Source organism: Adiantum capillus-veneris, chromosome 13 (genome assembly GCF_014529385.1).
Source record: "Adiantum capillus-veneris isolate H3 chromosome 13, ASM1452938v2, whole genome shotgun sequence".
In the NCBI taxonomy this organism is placed as follows: domain Eukaryota; kingdom Viridiplantae; phylum Streptophyta; class Polypodiopsida; order Polypodiales; family Pteridaceae; genus Adiantum; species Adiantum capillus-veneris.
This window is the reverse complement of record NC_140943.1, coordinates 47,151,511-47,171,523: the sequence shown is the minus strand read 5'-3', so window position 1 is coordinate 47,171,523 and position 20,013 is coordinate 47,151,511.

Below are 20,013 nucleotides of genomic sequence, written 5' to 3'. Positions count from 1 at the left end.
GCGAATGCCTACACCTGATGTGAAAACTGTCCGAAAAGAGGAGAAATGAAGCGGGAACAACATGTGCTAAATAGCACAAACCGTAGAAGACTATAAGGGACCTATTAAGCAAAAAATGACACCGAAAAAAATTCTACACAAAATGACAAAATATCCTGTGCAACATTGCTTGTAGTGGAAACGGAGGCCGAAATGAGCCCGACTCAAAAATCTGAGAAAGTGAGCGACAATCCGAGAGGACGCAACCTGCTGTGATACCAATTGTTGGAATTAGGGTTGCAAAAAAACACACAGCTTGGAGAAGACGAAGGAAGCTCAAGGCACACAATAGAGGTTGTATCACTTAGTGTGCAATGGAAACATTGATAGCCCTAGAATGAATGGGCGTATATACAATGCACTAGAGAAAAAACCTCCTAAAGAGGGAAAAAATGCCCCGACGATCCTAAGTATGTTCACACACATCACTACCACATGTATATGGTAAAAGCAAGTGACATGTGGCACTATGCAAGTGAAAGGAGGAGAAGGTAGGAAATCTCACTACAAATGAAGAATTTCATGAATGTATACGCTTAAGTGAAACACTACAAACCTTTACTTTCATATGAAATAGCTATATTTGATAACCCCCCACCCTCTTATCCCCCCTTCAAAAAAAAACGACCGGGTCTTACCAAAAGTACTTTTCTAACCAACACACTAAAACTCTTCTCTTTTGGGTCACAATTTGAGGCATTTGGCAATAGTTACAATGGAACTTACATATGACGATACACTAGAACTTGCAAAAATTTTCCGGTTTTCTTGAAGACAAACTCAAAATCTAGCCAACTTTTGCAACTTTGGCTGGTTTGAAATACACTAAACCCCGAATTTTTGAGAGCACTACACCCCCCTTTCCAAAAAAATGATTTACACTTAGAACCTTGTTGATTTTTAATGTTAGAAGTTGAAGCAATTTCAGACTTTGGAAAACTTGCCATTGCTTGGGCAACCTTCAATACACATGTTAGGGTAACAGCCAAGTGGTTGGACAAACAACCACCAATCCATCTACTGACTCTATTTTTCCTTGTTGTCTATAGAATAAAGAGTCAGTGAGACATTGCTCACTATTGAACTCCACCCACACTCTGTGTCTCGTGCTTCTACATGACATGCACTACATGCGGTGCAAATTTCAATATTTTATTCATGATAAAATTTTCATCATTGCCTTTGCTGGCTTCTCTCTCTAATGAGTTATTATTACCTCTTGTCTTTGTAATGAGTATTTTATTTCTACTCCAACCAATTTAAAAATTGTGCACTTTTTAAAAATACCTCCCCTTTTTGCTAATAGGCATCACTATGGACTCACCCCTATGGGGCAAGCCAAAAAGACATGAAGTCCACTAAAAATTACAAAACATTACAGAGGGTGTAGAGTTTGAACACGATTTTACATGGCTCTGTATTCTCTCTCTTCCTCTCCCTCACACATACCGCCAGTGTGCCGCCACACGATACAAAGAACATGACACAAGCTACGGACAATGGCATTGATAAAGTACATTAACTGTGATAATCATAAAAACATATGGAAAGAAGATGGTGGAGGATGGACAATGTGATGGGTTTTTTTTTTGAGAAGTTTACCAAAATACCCCTCTAGTTTGTGGAAATTTTTAAAATACCCCTCAAATTTCAAAAATTCCCAAAATACCCTTATATTTATTTGGGTTGGATTGTTCAAGATTTTCTAATCTTTATTTCTTTTTGACGATTGAGATCCGGTTTTGAGTGCTTAGCATGTAGTTTCTCACAAATTACCTTGCAAAGAAGGCAATTATGTCTAAAAATAATGAAGCAATTCATCCCTAAAGCCTACGTAACCAACTCAAATTCTATGCAATGCTTAACTTATAAAAGAACTTAAACTAATTAAAGACTTAATTGAATAATGGGACACCCACCTGAGATTGATTGGCCATCTGCTACTGTGCTGGCGCCTGAAGACTCTCCTCCGTAGGCCTACTACTAGGCCCGGCTTCGTCGTCGTGCGACGCTCTAGTTCGTTTTGGAGCTACGTCCCCCGGGGCAGTCACTTATCAAAAGACCCCTATATCATGTGCGTTCAAGAGGTAATTAATAATACCCCAACATACATACTATACTTACACTGTCAGCCTATTTAAAAAACCCCCACCCCCCTCTATATGTATACATTTTTATACATTTTGGTCTTTTAATAATCCTCTTCGGTTAACTCACGTGATATCATACACATTCTAAAAAGTGACCGCCCCGGGCTACGTCCTCATCATCAGATGTAGGATTTGTCCACTTCCTATGAGCTAAAGTGTTTTGTATGAAACTCTGTGTTTTGAATTGAAATGTTTTGATATTATAAAATATAATGTCTAACCAACCCAAAAGATTTTCTCGTATTAAAATGATCATTTAATGTGGGAGAATGAATGGGAACAAGAGTTACGATATAGAAATGTACTTATGGATCTATCTCAGCACGAGACCAAAGTCAATGGGCCCCAATGGGAGAAGGTCTGTCAAAGAGCAATGCTAGCTAATGGAGCTTGAAAGACTTGAGGTAAGAAAGAGCAAAAAAGACGTCCAAAATTTATTGCATGATCAACAATTTTATGAAGGAAATTAAGGCAAAGGTTTTGAACATTTACTATTATTTTCTATCCAAAGTTTTATTCTCTAGTGTTTTTAATTATAGAAGGATAGCTCTTACTCCTAAATTTGTCAAGTAATCTAGATAGCATGAGTAGCTCAAAGAACACTATAGGTTTCTCTCAAGGAGAGGAACAAAGTCCTCATGTGGTGTAGAGTGCACAGTGCATGCGGAATGTGAGGGTGAAGAAGAGCATACACACAGAGTAGGTGGAGCTCAATGAGGATAACGATGCCTCCTCACTCCTTATCTTATTGTGTATTAGTCCGCATACATGTAACCCACTATGGATGCATCTTTATTCCCAAAGCGCAAGCACTTGCTTGATGTACCCTTAAGGTATCTTAGAATATGCTTCACTGCTTACCAGTGCTTCTAGCTAGGATTTGCTATAAATATGCTAACCACTCCCATTGCAAATCCAATGTCTAGTGGGGTAGCTACGGTGGCATACATAAGACTGCCAATTGCTAAAGAATATGGAACCTTGGCCATTTCCACTTTCTTAGCATCAAATTTGGGAGCATCATTCTTGCTAAGTTTTGTATATGCCTACATTGAGGTGCTCAATGTAGCCTTTCCCCTCTATTAAAATGTTGCAAAACCTTGTGGATATACGTTTCCTAAGATAACTCCATTATTCCACGTTTTCTATCCCTCTTGATGAACATACCAAGAAAGTGTCTTCCATCTCCCAAATCCTTCGAAGAAAACTACATTCTAAGTGAATTTTTCAAGATGGAAATCTCATCTTCACAAAAATGAGCGTATCATCGACATAAAGTAGCAAGATGATAAGTGAATCATCGTTCAACTTTTGGGTATACAAGCAGTTATCTTCTTGGATATGTGCATAGCCTTGGGACTACATGTACTTGTCAAATTTTTGGTACCATTGCTTTGAGCCTTGCCATAGGCCATACAATACCTTATGCGGTCTACACACCAATTCTACCCTCGTAGGATTTTTAGGTTCAACTTTAAAATCCTTTGGTTGTTTCATGTATACATCTTCTTCTAGATCTCTCTGAAGGAAAGCAGTCTTCACATCTATCTCGACAAGTTCCATGTCCTTAGTGGCTACGCGTCCAAGCACTAGACACACTGTAATCATCTTGACTACTGAAGATAAAATCTCATCAAAGTCCATGCCTTTCACTGCTTGAATCCCTTAGCAACCAATCTAACTTTATATTTAGACTGAGGATCTTCTGTCGCATATTTCTTCTTATACATCCATTTGCAAGGTGAGGCTTGTTTGCCCTCTGGAAAATTTGTTAGTTCCCAAGTCTCATTTGTCACAGAATCAAGTTATAATCCGATTGCATTTATTGCTTCCACTTCATGCTATCTTCCATTTGAATAGCCTCTTGGTAGCAGGTAGGCTCTCCGTAGTTAGTGACCAACAAATAGTCTAACCCTGGCTGAAAAAGCTCAGGCGCACAAGAGACTCACATAGATCTCCTAACTACCTTTGACTGTCTCACCTACTATGACATCACTTTGTGCTCTGATACCACTTGTAGAGTGCACGCTGCGTGCATAGTGCAAGGGAGAAGAAGAGCACACACATAGAGTGAGTGGAGCTTAGCAAGGATAACGATGCCTCATCAATAATTATTCTATTGTGTATTAAAGAATAAGGTTGGATGTGTTAGTAATGGATGTGGGCATCCCAACCAATTGGCATGAACCACAGAATGTGGTTCCCAAAAGTTGTTTTAAAGTAGGGATATAGATTGAAACCATGCATGTTGTCACGGGTCTCTTCCCAAAAAGAGCATACATTTACCTCTTTGAATGTTGTGTTTAACCAATCAAAGATGAGAGTAGCAACCTAAACACCAAGAGAGTGCAATGCAAAGTATCCATATTCACAAGATGTAATCCAAGATAGAGAACTCTAAGCACTAACTTGAGCATCTCATCAAGGAATTTCTCACAAAGAGTTGGAAGTCCTTTAAGCATGAAGATTTAAATCAAGGAGACAGTTCAAGCAATCATACTTATTCTTCTTTTAAAGAAGGAAGAATTGTTGGAGAAATATTTGCTTCCACTAAAAAAGGTACGCTCCTTTTTTTAAGACATGTATTCGGTTCTTCATGTAGCTTACATTTTGGGAAAGCAAAGTTATGCAAATTATGCTTTGTCATAATGCACAAGGATCCAAATAATTTTAGTAGCATATCTCAATGGCTTCTTAGCATGGTGATGCCGCTACTATAGTTGACACACAAGATTTTGTGTCGCATAAAGGATGAGAGAAAAGATTGTGCTTAAAGCCCACGTCTCTCTTGCTAAAGGAGACTATCGTGTTTAAGCTACATTTATTGTTATGATGACAAGGTTTCAACTTCTAACACTTCATAACAAGACATATCCTAGGTTTTTTAAACCTTCAAGTTAATAGAGAAAGTTTTCTTTTGTGGTTTATAAACAAAAATTATCACATCTAGTAGACCAAGCATATCACTACCTATTCCAAGTGAATTACCTCCCTCAAGAGGGGATGATGACCTTAAGGTTGAAATAATGCTTGGAGCTCCTCCTCTTAATGGATCTCATCATGTTTCTCACACACAACAAGAGGAGATTCTCTAACAAGTTAATGAGCTCATAAGAAAAGGCAATGGTACATCCAAGATCATCTCCTTTATCCTCACTTGTGCTTTTAATGCAAAAGGAAAATAGGTCCAATCACATGCATGACGACTATCGTGCACTAAATAAGAGCATAATAAAGAATTGATTTCTAATTCCTTGCATAGAGGACATATTTGATAAGTTGTAAGGATCTTCCTACTTCATTAGAATTGACAAAAGTGGCTACCATCAAATAAGAATTGAGCCTAGTGACCTCTACAAGATTGCATTTCATACATAGTTTGGGTTCTATGAATACCTGTTGGTAATGCCTTTTAGCCTTACCAATGCTCTCACAACTTTTAATAGGTTGATGGAAAGACTATTTTAAAAGCATAGATCATACATCATGGAAGTACTATCTGATGATATAATCATCTACTCCCAAGAATCTGGAAGAACGCAAAGAGTACCTTAATGTGGGTTTTGAAGAGTTATGTGCTAACAAGCTCTATGTATATGGAAAGAAAAGTGAATTCTTTCTCAATGAGATACGATACTTGGGTCATATTATCTTTAAAGAAGGAATATGTATGGATTCTTACAAACTTAGAGTAATAAATGAGTGGCCACAAGCAAAGAATTTACATGAGCTAAGAAGACTATGTAGCTATTATGATTGACCTAGAGAATAACAAGACCCATGGACCTTTCTCAATAAAGGATACATTTCTATTGCATGGTTCACGGCTATGCATAACAAAGAATACGTGTGCGACGGTTATGTACGAATCACCTCCTTATGTAGGGTACCATGGAATGCAAGTCACAACCCAAGTAATTAAAACTTAATTCTGTTGGCCCATTATTACACATGACATTCAAACTATGTAGACCAATGGACAGTATGTCAAAAGGTCAAGTATGATAAAAGCACAATGCCATCAAGAAAGCTATGAAGATGCAAAATAAAAGCAAATGATTGTTGTTGGAAAGCATAGGTGCAATGTCTAATTAAAAAAAGAAAATGATTAGGTTCATTATAGATTCCCAAAGCTCATGCAAGGTATTCTTCAAGAAGAATTTGGCAAGGAGAACTCATGGGTCATCAGAAGTACTATGCTAGAAAAAAAGTAATATGGTATTTTCAAGCTAGAAAAAAGCTAATAGGGTATTTCCAAGGTTCAAGGCTGATCAATGATCCAACTCGCAAGCTTAAGTTGCTTGCTTATTAGCCAAGATAAAATGTTCCATGAAAGTCTATTAGAAGCCTTTAAGGTTAAATGCCTTCAAGTTTCAATTATAGCAAATGCTTATCCTAAGAAGAGGAGATACCACCATGAAGACAAAAAAATTTATAGCGGTGAGGTCTCTAGTAAGTATTTATTTAAGTTTTAGAATTGCACATTTCAAAGTCAGTAAAAGAATGCATAAGCTAGAGCTAAAAGAATGCTTTAGCTCTAACTAAAGGACTAAATGTACTTTATTGTTGCTTACAATAAATTTCATAAAATGTAAAAACAATGTAGATGTTGCAAAATGATGTAATAAATTAAAACTTGAAACACTTGTGTCTAGATGCTCTTCATTTATAAATGTTATGAATGTTTTAAATGTGTACGCATACATTGGGCAACTTTGCCTCCCATGTACTGGGTGCAATTTTTGGGCGAGCAATTTTTAGCGAGCGCTTTTTAAGAATCGGGTGAGCGAATTCTCGAAAGAAGGGACAAACTATCCATCTCTCTCTCTCTCTCTCTCTCTCTCTCTCTCTCTCCAACTAAAATTTGATTGTCGTTTCACGACCAACTTACATTCAAACAAAAAACACAATGGATTCATTCATTACACAGAAGTTCCTTACACACAGTTATGGTCTATTTCATATAGCAAACCCAGAATCTATGTGTTCCATTGCATCAAAAGTAAATACATATGGGGGGGGATACATCATGGGTGACGTGGATGAAAGAAGGGTGGTGGGGGGCAATATGCTCTGGGAGGAAACAAAGGTCGTGCCAATGGGGGCAATGCACCAAATGGTGGGGGAACTCCTCCAAATGGCGAGGGTACAAACTATATGTGGGGGTGGCTGTAGGTAGTGAAAGAGGCAATGGATCAAGCCTCAGATGTGGAGGCAATGAATGCACTGAGAGACGGTCCAGTTGCATGCCATGCCAGAACTGGGGCCGTGAAAGTGGGATACGGTGCTGCTACTACCCCGTCCTGACTGCTGAGTGGTGTTGGGAAAGATGGCTTGAGCGGATGAAGCTGCTAGGACACCTGCTTTGGTTGCTCAGTTACCTGAGCTCTGACACTCCTATGAAACATCAATGTCAAGCCTAAATCGGAAGGTAGGCGATGAGCTGGCTCCAGACAAGCATTAAAAACTGCCCAATCCTTCTCACAACTGATGCAATGCCTACGTAGTGCTGCCAATGTCCCAACTCCTGCAAAACAATCCAACTCAGATGTGGAGGCAATGAATGCACTGAGAGATGGTCCAGATGCACGCCATGCCAAAACTGGGGCCGTGAAAGTGGGATATGGTGCTGCTACTGCCCCGTCCTAACTGTTGAGTGGTGTTGGAAAAGGTGGCTCGAGCGGATGAAGCTGCTCGAACACCTGCATCGGTTGCTCAGTTACCTGAGCTCTGACACTCCTATGAAACATCAATGTCAAGCCTAAATCGGAAGGTAGGCGATGAGCTGGATCCAGACAAGCATTGAAAGCTGCCCAATCCTTCTCACAACTGATGCAATGCCTACGTAGTGCTGCCAATGTCCCAACTCCTGCAAAACAATCCAACTCAGGATCTCCCATGTCTGTGAAGGTACCTAGTAGCCATCTACAAAAAAAAAAGTAATCTTTGGATTTATTATACCTATAATTTTATAGGAACAATCAGAAAAACTTCCAAACAGTTTCTACCACCTGGCAAATGTTGGACTCCTCTCAACACCTCTACGATAAGGCCGGCCCATACGATCAAGCGTCTACTGTGTGGAATCTAAACCTGGTAGCTTATCCCACAACATGTCATCATCTGCAGAGAATCCACGTACATTTGCTGCAATCTCTCCATCCGCTCGATCATACCTCGGAAGCCGACACCCACCGATTCTAGGGGGTGAAAAAATGACCAACAACAAAGTACCAACCTACGAATGGAAGTAAAACATTATTATTTTGAAATGCAAACATCGAAGTTACTATTCATTATCAAAACAAAAAAAAACATACCCCCTCTAAATAGTCTTGAACAGTCGTACAGCTAGACTCCGACAGCCGTATGTACAATATCCACAACAACTAGAAACCAACTCCCTCTGCCTTCGAAGTGACAATGGACAGATGTTTTGCACGACATGTCACCACAACCATGCCATCAACCAAAAGAAACTCGGTTGCCAGAAGGAATGCAGCATCCACAAGCTCACTATCCCATTGGTTCCATAAAGGAACCCCACCCGTGCTAGCTGCATGTATCCTAGTGTGTAAAGGAAAGGCCATGTACACCAAACATACGCCACCCAATCTCAAGCTGGGGTTCATCTGCCCTATTCTTGATAGAGAGCCCAGGAATCTACGTAGTGACTGCATAGAACTGCATGCAATCTTTGTTAGCACTAAAATTGTGCACATAACTATGATTGTAAATTAGCGTGGCTTACCTGTCATTGCACAACACATCTGGAATAGCTTTTGCCAACTCCTTGGCACTAGCATGCACTGCAAGGTGGCGTGGCTCTACATGCATATCTGTATGTAGCAACATAAGATCAAATATATCTTTCAAGCAATGCTAAAGAGAAGAACACAACATTAACCATTTTCACGTACTTGGATGGTTATCTCCCACAACTTTGGCCATGTCTAATAGGTCCTCTGCAGCCCTGTCATGTGATGGTGAACATGGAGGGGACTCATGGATGCCCCCCACTGGTCTTGGAGTGAAGGATAGTGTCGGTACATTGTGGCTCATAGCACCAAGGCTATGAGCACTATCACTGACTTCTACAAAATACTCTACAACCACATGCTCGCTCTCACTATCAGTGGAAACTATAGCCCTCTTCTTTCTCTTCCCACGTTGCTTGTCAGCCGGTTGTGCTTGCGAGTCTTTCTTTGAGGTCTATTTCTTCTTGTCCGTTTTCTTTGATGTGTTTGGAGGTAGAGCATCCTCTATCACAACCGCTTTCTTCCGTGACACAGTATGCATCGCTATTAATTAAAAAAGAACAGTTATTGAGCCCATGTTGTATTGCTGTATGGCAAAGGTAAAAACTATATAGAATGATACCTATGTATAGCTCTTCCTCTTCGGGTGGGTACTCCTTGTCCGGGTAGTCCAGCCACCAAGCACACTTGAGCGACGCTCCCTTTGGCCGCATGTCGTCTATCCACTCGTCAGGATATAAGCCCGTCTCCTCTCTCTCTCTGACATGCACCATGCATCACTGAGGTGCTCGGGAATGGGAAAGACAAGAGCATATCTCCACCATCTACAAGACAGACTACAATGTTTTGAGCCACCAAGAACAATATTAGTGTGTCCTACTACATTCTTAATTTGTCAATTAAAGATGTCAAACCTGTACAACAAGCGTCGTGCCATGCAAGCAAAGTGGGGTTGCTCTTCAGGATCCTGTGTGGACTTGATCCGAGCACTCCACTTCTTGAAGACCTTCTCAAAGTGCTTGCGTTTGTATGTCAGTAATGTGTGGGCAAGCGTGCAACCATGCCTACCTTCAACCTTCTCATGTTAGATAGCAACATCATGATACTCGGCCTCCATTTTCTCGGCCATCTCAAGCACTCTCTTGCAGCAAATCATAAGTCACAAGTTAGATCATCAACAAATTGCTAGCTGGTGCACATAATCACTAAATCTAACCTTTCCAATTGCCACCAATACACGTGATATCGAAGCCACTGGATCCAGGCCTTCTTCGTCAAACCTATGCCATTCTCCTTCAAGGATGCATCACCGCCTTGGAGCAAATTAAGCAAACGGCACTTCATAGCAAAGGAAAAGCGAGACTTATTTTTTATTGCTACATAATAAAAAGAGAAATATATCGAATGATTTAAATGACTTTTACTTACTCTTTCGGGCTAGTGCGTGCACGCGCAACCTCTGCCACTCACTCTCGAGGGTGTCATTTTCGTGGTCTTCTCGCCCCAACCTGTAAATGATATACATTTCTAGAAAAAATCGTTTCCATTCTCTGGATTTGCCGCTATCTCAAGCCCTTTGTGCGTAAAATATTGCTCCATTTGAGATAGCTCTAGATTGATGTTTTCCTCGTATGCGTCAGGTGCCAACTCGTAGTCAAAACTCCCTTTTGATGGCAGCCCTTCCATTTTACTACTAAACATATGAACTCTTCCTATCATTTGCCACCAATGACTCAATCAAAATAGACATAATAAGATTTCTCAATCAGAACATATTCTCATTTAGCATTGGTTTAAAGCATACCTTCCAAAGTAGTTGCGCAAGGACAGCCATTCGCAATTTTAGCCACTTTGACTTTTTTGGACCTCTAAAATTCAAAGCCCTTTCTGCTGCCAAATGCGCTCTTTCGAGGAATTTTTGCAAAAGTAAAGTAGGGTCCGCCAACCCTAGCTTTCTCATCATGAAAATATCATGAGCAGTTGTGTGAGGCACTGAAACCCTCATGGCCCTGTTTAACACTAGATTGTAATTTACATAGTTAAAAAATAAGATGCATTTACATTCACACACAAAAAAGTTGGGCTTACCTATTGATCATTCCCAAAACCAATAGAAACTTCGCTGTCTCATGGGGCTGAAAATCAACTAGAATGCACTCCACCTTTGGTGCCTTCTCAATTGGGATATCATTCTCGTTCATCCACCGCATCCATGCCTCCAATCGGTGATTACCATCCCAAACACAAAGTACCTCTCGACCATGTGAGTAAGTTCGGGGATTTGACAAAGCTCCTCATCCAAATCATATGACATTGCAAGATCCCTCGAAGCGTGACCACGACGAGAAAATTGTTTGTGATCCTCCCCAGGAATCCATTCACTAACAATAAATCTTGCCATGGTTGGTTGGTAGCTTTTGTCTGCAATGGAGAGTTGCAAATCGGCCACATGGTCATCATGCGTGCGGATGGCGGGGTTTAAAAGAAGTCGACATAGAGGTAAGCGTGGAAGTTTGCCATCGTATGGTGCTCTATGAGAATCCACCCAGCCCAATGAAATGTGCTTGTCGACAACGTTTCCAAACGCTTCATCTCTTACATCTTCAATTGCGGTACCTGTTTCCACACGATGACTGGGTCCGGCGCTTGATTGTGTTGTTCAATCCACTCCAATTACGATGGACACAATGCGATCTAAAGAACTCAAGGCTTGAGATTGTTGGGTATCCCGTGTGCATAGCGGAGGTACTTCTTGCGACGTAGTAACATCAACCTCATCCATGGCACTAGTATTTTTGGATTGATTTCTTGTTCTCATGCTTGTGCTAAAGAATTAAAGAAGATAGATATAGGTATAATTTATGAGAAATTGTAGGTAAGAGTTTGAGAAAGATAAGTGAGCCAAAGAAAACTTGACAGAAAGAAAGAGAGAGATATGTGCAATAGAAGAAAATAGAGATGAGGAAAGTGAAAAGAGAAGGTCAATGCTCTTTATAAAGCTTTAATTTTTATTTCCTAATTTTAATTTTTTAATTTAATTATTTTGTCCTTGTGTGTGTTTGAGAGAGGAGAGTGAAGGTGTGTGTGTGTTGGCGTGTGCGCACTGCCACGTAGGCAGCACGCAGGCCACATGGCCTGCTACGTGTACTACCATTGGGCGACACGTGGCACGCCACGTGGCACCTAATAAGGCACCACGTGGCATGCCACGTGTTCTATCGCCCAGTGGTAGTACACGTGGCACGCCACATGGCATACGCGCTACTGCGTGGCCATGTGTACTATCGCCCAATGGCAGTACACATGGTAGGCCACGTGGCATACGCGCTACTCCATGGTAGTGCGCGTGGCCACGTGGCCTGCCACGTGTACCGTCGGCTAACGACAGTACACGTGGCAAGTCCATGTGGACACGCAATGGCCTGCTTGGCCCTGCGTGTCCACAGGACTCCCACGCGTGTGATTGTGTGTGTGTACTCTTCCTCTGGCCATGCGTTGGCTAGAGGTGGACACACGTCCCCGCCTGGGGGCGTGTGCCCGCCCATGGTCAACACGCTGGCCATGGGCACTTGGCCGCCCATGGCCAACGCCCCGCCCTCCCCCGCCTCCGTCCCCCCTTGTGTTAGTGCCCCGCCCCCGCCCATGGCCTACGCGCGTGCCATGTGCGCTTGGCCGCCCATGGCCAACGCTCCAGCCTGCCCGCCTCCGCCCCCCTTGCCCCACCTGCGCCCCTGCCTGCCCGCCCCCAATAGCGCCCCTGCCCCCGCCTCCGTCCCAAGTGGCGGCCCTGCATGCAAATCCCACCCCACCCCGCCCCCCCTTACCCCGTCTTCGCCCCCGTTAGCGGCAACACACACGCCCCCCCCTTCCTCGCCTCCCGAATGGCGTGGGAGGGGGGCAGGGAGTACTATCTCTTAAACGTCCCCGTTACCTGACTCCCCAACCCTTCGACTTCGACTTACAGCTTCTTGCCCCCCTATCCTTAGCACACCCTACTACTCACACATCTCCTTTACACATAAACATTGAAAAAAAATTTAAAATAAATAAATTCACGTGATCACATAGTCACAAACAAATATTTTGTAGCAAATATATTTTTTTAAAAATATTTTGTATTTTTTTAACATTAATTTTTCAAAATAATAAAATAATATTAATTTTAAATTTATAACGGCTATATTATTAGACGTGAGTATATACACAATTTGTTAGTTTATACAATGTGATCTTGTGCTTAATTATTTGCTTAGCATATTTATGGCGTGCTCTTTATTTTTCTTGAGTAAAGAGATCTCTTATCCTTTTTACAATGGTAAATTTATAATATCTGAGTCATTTCTTTTAGAATTAATTTCTCCAATGCAATTTACAACTTTAGATGCAATCATCGAAGTTGGTGATATTGAAATGAATTTGCCTCTTGAGAGGACGCTCAACAATTTGGGTGAATTCATCTATGTACTGGATGAACAGCTTTCACGTAAATACAAAGTCAACGTATCCCATCAAACATAATATGCAGGCTCACCTAGCATGACTCCCATTGCCATTGTGGATAGTCCGTCAAAGGTGCAATTCGGTCAAAAGGAGTTAATAGATCTATGTACCCCCCCTCGAGTTTTGCTCTCAAATAGCTTCAAAAGGAGTACATGACAAAAACTCTTACACGCCGAAAAGAAGGGCACATTGACAAAGCTTTTAATGCAAATACAACAAGTGGAACAAGTTACAGAGATTCCAAGGTCTTACAATGGTGATCTCGTTCTAGAATTTCCACCTACCATGGGAAAGTTGCACCATATGGATACGATGGAGCATAAGTATGATCCTCATTTGTGGTCGAAGCCACAAACGTCCAATATTGTTTTTCCAGGTGTAGTGCCTCTTAGTCATTGCATAGGATCTCTCAAGTGCATGAATGAACAATGTGTCCGCTTGGTTAATTATCATATTCCCAATACAAGTCATTTCAACGGGTACATACAAAAGGCAACTGCACCCATACAATATTGTAAGATTGGAGATAAGAGCCTTACATTCCACTTTTGTAAGGCAATTGCTTTCTGTACTGCAACATGTGATTGTGTAGTATACTATGTCATGCCATCCGATGAGACTACCACTAGAGTCATGATTCATCGTGGCACACATCAACACGATGTGTGCAACGTCACATCCAAAACACTAACGGACAACACCAAGGTGATGGTGCAAGGATTTTGACGTTGACCCACACGCAGGAGCCAGGAAGGTTCAAATGTGTTTGGCAAAAGAAATTATAAGTATAACACCAATGAAGGAATTTTAGGTGAGCAACAGCTATTTGCAATCGCTGAGGAGTTGGGGCAATTGGTGCAAGATAATTGGTATGAGCATTTTCTAGATTCTTATTTCGATGCAAAACTCTATGCTAAACTATTTTTTTATCTAAACACTTTTAACATTAACAGGTTTCGGAGGTCAGTATCTATTTTACGTAGAGGGGTTGACAAAGAATCTTTTGGCATTGATGCACTCCTAAAGCTGAAGCGAGACTGCAAATATGAGTTTTTCCATGGAAGCCGGTTTCCTGGTCAAGGTACGGAGGGGGAGAAATGTTATGTCTTCAAAATGTCCACAATTGGTCCAGGATCTAGTGTGGACCTAGTGAACCGAATGAGACAAGATCAAGATGGTGATCTTCGACGTGCGTGGATCCAGTTTGATCACACCAAACGCGTTAACGAATGGGTGGCTATGGCCTGTCATGTCTATGATCCAAGGTACATGGTGCACCTTAAGAGCTTTGTGGCTTGCCTTTGGCTCTCTCTAAAACAATCTGTTTGCAGCATGTAGGACCTTTTGACTATTGCAACTGGGTGACTATGGCCTGTCATGTCTATGATCCAAGGTACATGGTGCACCTTAAGAGCTTTGTGGCTTGCCTTTGGCTCTCTCTAAAACAATCTGTTTGCAGCATGCAGGACCTTTTGACTATTGCAACTTGTGAAATGAAACAGGAAGACATGGAAACGCAATGTTTGTTTTGGGAGTGCCTCAATGATGTAATGATATTGTGTGGGTGTGACAAAGCTAATTTCTTTGGCTTCATGGCGGATGAAGATCAAGCAAATTGGAATGCAATTTGAATTGTTTTCAATGGTGGTGACAAGACCAATACAATGAGCGGTCGAGAGCGTTCTTGTCTTTTTCATTGGAAGCAAAGCTTGAATCAACACATAATGAAGTATGTGGTGCAATCTTCTCAACACACACACAAAGAAATGTGTGAGAAGTGGAGGCAAGAACCAACAAAAGAGGCTACAGCAGCAGAGGCTCGTCTGATACGCCAATGGTGGCGTAATGGTCATTGTATAGACCGTAACATTCCATACATGGACTCATGGCTTAGTTGGTGGGAAATTCGTATTGCACATTAGGGTGGCATTATGACATGCGTAGAAAGTAGCTCTGATGGACCAAACACTCCACGCACTAACCTTGCGAGAGCAAGCATGGCAGTTGGCTAGCAGGGGAGGGTTTTCATAAACGCATTTCATTATATGATGCATGTACAACCGACCTTGTGAATTTCATCTTACAGAGCACAAAGGCCATTTCATACAGCCATGGAAAACACATTGGGAAGGGTCCATCAATACAAAAGCTTACGGAACGCCATGAAAAACGTCCCAATCAAGTGATAAGAGCAGTGAATGTGGCTATTGAGGGCACTCCAATGTATAAACAACCAACTCCATTGACAGGAGATGAGGAGACATCAAGGCAAAAACGCAATCCAAATGAGGTTAAATGTGGAAGATGATGCATCGCATAGGCCTGAGTACAACTCGGTCACCAAAGATCGCAAGAAGTGTGGAAGACCACGTAAGATCAACTTTGCAGAAGAAGGGATATGACAAACCCCAAAACAAAGTATAGGTTTTGGTGGGCAGTATGTAGTTGAGCGTAAGGTCAATGAGGCAATGTGGGCCATATGCCGAACTCCACAAGGTAGTAGGGTCACATGTAGCGGCACGCCAAGAGGAGGACGCAGGTGTGGATACAGTATAGCAGGTTCTAGCCTTGGTATACCAGGCCCATATTTTGAAGGATATCAAAAACATCCAAATGGTGTGGTGCGTCAATGGTTTTGGTTTTGTCCGGATCATGTCTTGCATTACCATATAGTAGACCAAAACATTGAGCCGTAGCCTCATCATCCACCACACACTTGGCCCGTGCATGTGGGCACCAACCTGTAGGAGGATGAGGTGCAAATATTGCATGAAGGGGGGTATCAAGTGGAGCTCAGCAAAGAATGTAACGCCAGTTGCTCCTGCACAAAATATGACAAACTCTCCTTTCAAGTCAAAAGATACATCCACTCCTGAAGGCAGTGCAAGAGCCACAATGCGAGATGGTGTGCGTGTACGATATTGGACTTCCATTTTCGAGGATGCTGCTCGCAAGATCAGCTTAGCACTAGCCCTGAGAGCGAAGGTCGTAGAAGAGATATGTGCAAGGGATGGTGTTAATGAGGTCTTCAAAGTAGAGACCAAAAGTGAAGATGGTCATGTCGGGATGTACAAAGTTTGTATTAGCAACCAACCATCGTGCACATGTCCAGGCTTCATGGAACGGGTGTCAAAGCAAAAACCATATCTTGCATGTGAACATTTGTATTTTATTTATCTACGTGTGCTAGGGTTAAGCCAAAATGAGAACATGTTTATCCATCAACCAATCATGACAGATGCTGATATCTTCAGGGCACTGAGCTGAAGCCGGACTTATCTAGGCATAGATGCATAGAATTTATCAATTCTCACTTTTTCTTAGTATGCTTCACCTGGACAACTGTACTACTTTCTAATTTTATCTTATGATGGCCACATTTTGGTACATTCATTTGCAATTTTTTTTCATATTTGAGAATTGGTTGTTTATGTGTCAAATCGTGTATAAAATAATATAATATTTCCACAGTGGCTATAAACTGCCATAGCTTGAATTATTTTTGTGAAAGCGTCCACTAGCTTCCTAGCACACCTCTCTTTCTTTTCACGATGTCCGACGATCTTGAGAGTAAAATCAAGTCTGTGTGGGATGCCATGGAAGCCATTCCCAACGGAGAGGTGTTGTATGGAGCCCACTGGTTTAGGGAGGCTCTAAAGGCAACAATCATTGTGTATCACCTCTATCAATGCCACAAGGAACTCAATATGCGGAGCTTACTCAGCTTGAACGAGAAGGGACGATTTGCTTTCTCTTGCTAGAAGAAGATTGGGCTCATCACAGAGGAGGATGAGGAGGAAATGACGAGCAACTAGGGAACGTGGTGAATCTTCATTTGCCACTCGAAGGCAACACATCTACTCCTAAAACCGGGCCTTCTAGAAGATGAACGCTTCTTGCCTATGTAATGCAAGTGCAATAAAATGTAGCTTTGTATTATTAATGGGTGTTCTTGTTTTAAGTACCCTTGTCTGTTGTTTTTGAAACAATTTGTTTACTTCCATATCTTTGACTATGTCTCAACCTCCCTAATCTCTCTCTCTCTCTCTCTCTCTCTCTCTCTCTCTCTCTCTCTCTCTCTCTGACTCTCTAAGAGAGGGAGATAGAGATACGAAAGAGTCGACAAGGAGAAAGAGAGAATCGTTTTAGGATTTTTCTCACTTGATTCCTAAAAAGCGCTCACCAAAAATTGCTCGCCTGGAAATATCCCCCCCATGTACTAAGTAGAATTTCCCTCTATCATAAAAATGTGCACTTTAAATATTAAGAATACACACTTGCAACAACTTTTCCTTCTAGCTACTAAGTAGACTTGCTATCTACTGTAAATATGTGTGTAGCTAAAATGTTAAGACATGCTTGTGACAACTTAGGCTCCCAAGCACCAAGTAGGTTGGTCATCTTGTGTGGTATGCTGTTGAGTGCAAAAAAGGGATTCTCTACAAATTGCCAATGGACCGAGGATTATCCCTTGTTATAGGAAGCATAGTCAATGATGACTATGATAATAAGGGTGAGGTTATTAATTTTGGCTTACTTAAACAATATTCTCTCTCTAGAATTGGCCATTCTAAAGGGAGAAAATGTTGGGGTTCAAGCCAACTCGCCAGATGCACATATAGAAACCCTCCTTATCAGAAGCATAGTCAATGATGACTATGATTATAAGGGTGAGCTAATCAATTTTGGCCAACTTAAACGATCTTCTCTCTCTATAATGGGCCATTCTAAAGGGAGAAAATGTTGGGGTTCAAGCCAAACTGGATGAATACTCATTACTAACCCATCCATAACTATCTTTATTATTTTACGATCAATAGAATAAGGGAGGGAGTGAGGTGATTATCCTTAGTGTAGCTCCACCATTTCACTGTCTCCCTCTCCCTCACATGCACGCACTCGCGCACCACTTCCACTCTCCTTCCATAATTGGTATCAGAGATTTGGTAGCAGGAAGCGACGACATTGACCTCTTTCCCACACATGCACGAGCTTCAAAACAAACTAAGGCTTGTGGTTTTGAGTGAATCACACAACACTGCTCTTAGCAGGTTTCCACGACAGTAAAAAATCTTTGCAAAGTGTACTAAAGCTCAAGAAGATCTTGTGAATGAGAAAAAAGGTAGCACATGGCAAAGCATTCTGCAATAGTGAATTAAAAGAAACAAGCAAGGGGAAGCTTTCAATGGCCCTAGACAAAGCCACTGGAAGGTTGCGTTGTTGGAAATAAGAAACCAAGATAGCACCGAAGATTTGAATGCAAGTAGCACATGGAAAGCATTTGGTAACACTAAATAGAAGAAAGGAGAAGAGAAGGATGTGAAGAGTACATGTGCAACACACACACACACACACTGCTTTTGGAACAACATTGAAGAAGGAGAAAGAGAAGCATTTGCAAGGCTACACACACAAACAATTTTCACCCGATAGGTATGATTTCTTTTGCCCACACACACTTTCAACATCCTCTTCTTGGCATTGGCTTCTCCAACATTAGGCATCGGTGAGTACTCCTATTTGATATCGGCTTTGATAGATCTCCACACACACGCATGTGCGCACACACACACACACACACACACACTCTTCAAGATTTGGCATCAGGGAGGACCCATGTATCAATTTTTTTGATGCACACATACAAGCTCTCTAGCATTGTTGAGAGCAAGAGACAGAGAGAGAGCTTGTCTACAGTGGGAGGGAGGTACATGTGGAGTCTTACTTGCCATTAGCAGTAGATTATGTGCATTCAAAGGTGTTATGAGCTCTCCATGCATTTTTGAGAGTAGATTTGGATTTCCATATGCATTTTTGGGCCATGATGTATGTTCTTTGAGGTATTGCATATGCATATCCATTGACAGCTTCTCAAAGATAGCTCACAAATACATCTTCATAGGTATAGGGACAATTCCAAGCTCTTGCACAACAAACCTATAAGTGACAGGGGTCAAATGCGTATGTATAACATTTGAGTTTGATCTTTGCTCTAGGCTAGTTGGCTATCACATGTTGTCGAAAAATTGGCGTGCTTGCCAGGGAGGTACTTGACTCGTGGTTCTGAGAGCTTGTGAGGAGGTAACACAAGATTCACTTAATGAAGTGTGATACTTGGTGGTGAATATTTAAAGTGCAACCATAGAAGTATCTCTCCCACCCACTCATGTAGACATAGAATTCTCAAAATAAGATGAAGATGGAAAAATCCAAGCTCATATCTAATCAAGGGTAACATGAAAGGATTTACTGATGCATTTATACCAGCTAACCTCTATCGCCCAAACAAGCCCCGAATTGTTCTTTAAACTTGTAATTTTGTGCTCACAATGATGTATATATTCTACCTAGCAATTGGAATGAGTTGTTTATATAAGTCTTCTTGGTTCATGTCAAATCATGAAAGAATCACCCTCTAGAGCTAAATAAATATGTGCACATTAAATGAATTAGAATAATCTAGGAGTGGTAGAATAATGGGGAGTGGAGAGAGAATAATATCTTGTAGTCTTTCACATCCAAAAAGAAATACAATTCTTTGTTGGAAGTGAATTTTACAACTTAAA